The following is a 4,100-nucleotide window of genomic DNA, read 5'->3' as shown; positions in this document are numbered from 1 at the left end:
GAAGGCAGAATTCTTATGTCACGGAGGCAAAGGCAGAAAGGCCGAGAGTCCTGTCCTTGACCTTGGGGAGAGGACTTAAGTCCCAACTCCATGACTAGGGGATGGTGCTGGGGACATGCAAACTGATGGGAATGGAAATGCTGTGCAGGATGTGAGCAGCTGTGCACACCTGATGGATGGCTATTATGAATACACAGCAGCGTCCTTCTGTCATTCTCCGTTTATAGTCTGACTCTTACGTGGGAGCTGACAGATACAGAGAAGACAGCCTGAATGTGCACTAAAGACATTTCTCATTCACCTGGTCTAAAAGTATCCTCCCCAAGACAGACACCCAGCTCCACTGATTAAGCAACAAGAGTTACAATAATTATGACACTTATGGCCCCTGAATGTTTTATGTCTTCAAAGTGCTCTATGATTTCATTTGATGTCTGGAAGTGGGTGATGGTCTGAAGCTCAGAATCCTTCTATGTAGACTGTCTGACACCTCGTTGTGATGTATTTGCCCCCTGCTGCTGGGCAAGGGGTGGAGGGGCTAAGCTGGTCTCTTCCTCTCCTTGGCTTCCTCACACACAGCTGCCCATTTCCCTTTTATGGCTGCTGTTTTGTTTGAAAATAACTACTTCAAGCTCAGCCCAGACGATCTGTCTGTGACATTGTCTCCTCGACTGATTTCCCTAATGTCAATACCATATCAAATTCTTCCCGGGCTAGAAAGATAAGAACCAGGGCTATATTTAATGTGAGAAGGGACGCTGAGTATAGAACTCTTGCTTTTGTTAAAAATCAGAGTTTAGCAAAAGATGTTTGACAAGAGGGGAAGGGAGAAATGTAGCCTCGAGTCCTTTGAAAATTCTCCTTTCCTAGAAAGCACTTGGAGCGGCTCTCTTTAGAGCTTCAAATTTCCTGGGAGACAACTTAATGACTGCTCCATCGGTGTGGCCCCCTGCTGCCCTACCCCGTGTAATACTTTACCAAACATGCTGCTTCCTTTCTCCAACCCACCTGGCTTCATTTCACTGCAAAAACCAGGGCATAGACTCTGGCAGCTTCTGACAGGCATCTTCCTTCCACACCTGTTGGTACCAAAATGCCAAATGGACCGGCACGTCAGGTGATGGAGTAGGTCTAAGTGCTGCTGTCTCAGGAAGCTGGGGTATTTTGAAGAGCAGAAGTCTGACATTGAAATCCCAGTCTTTTACTAGTGGGCTGTGTGACCCTGGGTAACTTAAACAACCTCTCTGAGCCTCTGTGTAAAATTCTGATAATTATTCACTCTCTCTTCTGGGTCATCAATTCCTGGATGCTTGGAAGGGTCAGGAGAGCAGTCATCAACAAGCTGTGCAGACTGGCCTAGACCAGAACCCTCATAGAGGGCACGGGGGAAGCCAAGCCCAGCTGCTTTCTGCCTCCAGGCTTCTTCTGGTTATGAACCTGCTTAGTGATCTGGGAGGCACTATGGCAGTGAGCCCCCCTGTTTATTACCCACAATGAATCTGCTGGGCCCCGGGTTTCCAGGTGAGTCTCACTGGGCTGGCGCTTGTACATAAGACTACAACTTGTTCTTTCATTGGTTCTCTAGTTCCTCCCTAGTGCCCTTGCTAAGAATCCCACAGGGCTGCCAACTCAGGTTTGTGGAAACCACACCCCAGTTTCCTATCTCTGTACTGGGGCGTAGTTCCTATAGAGGGTAGGGGGTGGGGTGGGGAATGGGGTGGGGGATTGGGTTCCAAACAATGTCATTCAGGGCCTTCCCTGTCTTTCATGAGTGGTGACTATTACCATGTTCCATTTTGAAAAGAATGCCAGGTGTTTACATCTTATTAGCTCTTGAAGAAGCCAAGTAATGTTCAGAGTGGCTTTGGGACTTCCCCTGGTGGTCCAGTGGCTGAGACTCCATACTTCTACTCCAGGGTTCCATCCCTGATCGGGGAACTAAGATTCCGCTTGCAGGGGCCAGACAACCAGAGATGCTGCAGGGCTGTGACAGTGCTGGCTCGTCGGGCAGCTGGGAGCACTGCCTTGAAAACACCAACGTAAAGTGAATTCTGAGCATGAAAGAGTTTGATGACACAGAGCACTGAATTTCTTTGTTTGGAGTACAAGTTATCACCCTTTCTGGAGCACGTTTCACTTCATTTCAGTTCAGTCGTGTCCTACTCTTTGCAACCCCATGGACTGCAGCACACCAGGCTTCCCTGTCCATCACCAACTTCCGAAGCTTGCTTGTAAACCGAGCACGTTTACAAGTTCTGTATGCAAACGATCTGATGGTGAAGAGCAGACAGTAATGGGATGTGAAAACCAGTCCTCCACACACTGCTCCAAATAAACAGCTGCCTTCTCTTCCCCCCAAAATGCTCTGCCCGTAATTAAGTGTACATCTCCTGCCCCAGCAACACAAATGGCATCTATGCTTCTTATGGACCTTTCTACTTGAAATACTTCCTCCTTGCAGATTTTACTTTGATTATGAAGCAGAAGTTACCAAGTGTCTATGTGCTGCCTTCCTATCAATCTACATTACTGCGGTTTGGAGTCATGTTTGTAGGGCATGGACTCTGTCAAGGTGGTGTATTTAAGTTTACATCCCTGAAAACTACCTAGAAGGTGACTGTCCACATTTGGTGTTTGATATTCCCCTCTTTCACCTGCTAGTTGATCCCATTTCACATGAACTGGGGGCTTCTCAGGTGACTCAGTAGTAAAGAACCTGCCTATCAATGCAGGAGACATGGGTTAGATCCCTGGGTTGGGAAGATCCCCTGGAGAAGGAAATGGCTTGCCATTCCAGTATTCTTGTCTGAAGAATCTGATGGACATTGGAGCCTAGAGGGCTACAGTCCATGGGATTGCAAAGAGTTGGACATGAATGAGTGACTGAGCACACACTGAGAACACACAAAGGTGAACTGGATGCAAAGAGTATTTGCAAAGTGGCTGCTGCTGCTGCTGCTAAGCCACTTCAGTCATGTCCAACTCTGTGCAACCCCATAGATGGCAGCCCACCAGGCTCCTCTGTCCCTGGGATTCTCCAGGCAAGAATCCTGGAGTGGGTTGCCATTTCCTTCTCCATTGCAAAGTGGAGGTGGAACCATAATCATATTTGGCAAGTATTGATGTGTGCAAGGCGAGTTTTCTACAAGATTGATCCAACAAGTCCCCTAAACCCAGAGACTGCAATACTGGGTGTAAAATCTAGCTTTTGAAAAGTAAAGTGGTTGGCAGTGTTAAGGTGTGCATTGCTCATTTGTTTGGTCAACCTAAAATAGGATACCCCTACATATTTAGCTTTTCTCCGTAGAATCCTTCTGTGCATGCTGAAGCCAGAGAGAAGATGATGACTCAGACAAAGCCTGAAGAACAGCATAATAAAAGTGTCCACTTTCTTGGCCTGTAATGGGTAAATCCTAGCTAAGGACAGCCTTTCAGTAAAGAAGAGAAAACAGTAACAGCTTAAGGGCTGGTGATTCTGGTGCACCATGAACTTCCCTGCTGGACTCAGGCTAGTAGAGTTGACTGATGGACTGTCAGCAGAGCAAACCGGCATGAGGAGTGGCTGACGTCAGTGTGGTCCGTGTGTGCTTAGGTTCTAACTGCAAGTTCTGGAAATCCCCTTTTTATGCACTGCATTACCTCTGGTAAAAGTATCTTTCTGGCGGTTATCTAGTTTAGTACTTTTGATTATTGGGGACTTGAGACTTATGTATTTTTTCTGAATATAATGCTAAAGGTAAGTTGCATTCATCTAAACTAGTGAAGTAGGCAGAGTTCAGTGCTATCTATGAATTTTAAGGCTTCCCTGTGGCTCATGTGGTAAAGAATCTGCCTGCAATGGGGGAGACCTGGGTTCTATCCCTGGGTCCAGAAGATTCCCCTGGAGAAGGGAATGGCAACCCATTCCAGTAATCTTGACTGGAGAATCCCATGGACAGAGGAGCTTGGCGGGCTACAGTCCAAGGGGTCGAAAAGAGTCAGCTCATGACTGAGCGACTGATGCATGAATTTTTTTAAATTTTAAAATTAATTTATTTATTTTAATTGGAGGATAATTACTTTACAATATTGTGGTGGTTTTTGCCACACATTGACATGAA

At 46.6% G+C, this 4,100-nt stretch overlaps 1 pseudogene; it reads left to right on the top strand.

Annotated features, from left to right (window-relative positions):
* The first annotated feature begins 1,493 nt into the window (after positions 1–1,493).
* LOC122706388 lies at positions 1,494–3,463 on the top strand (annotated as a pseudogene).
* The last annotated feature ends 637 nt before the right edge of the window (positions 3,464–4,100 follow it).

The sequence above is a fragment of the Cervus elaphus genome, chromosome 13 (genome assembly GCF_910594005.1).
Source record: "Cervus elaphus chromosome 13, mCerEla1.1, whole genome shotgun sequence".
Lineage (NCBI taxonomy): Eukaryota > Metazoa > Chordata > Mammalia > Artiodactyla > Cervidae > Cervus > Cervus elaphus.
The sequence above is the reverse complement of the archived record's forward strand: the minus strand, read 5'-3'. Positions and strand labels throughout refer to the sequence as shown.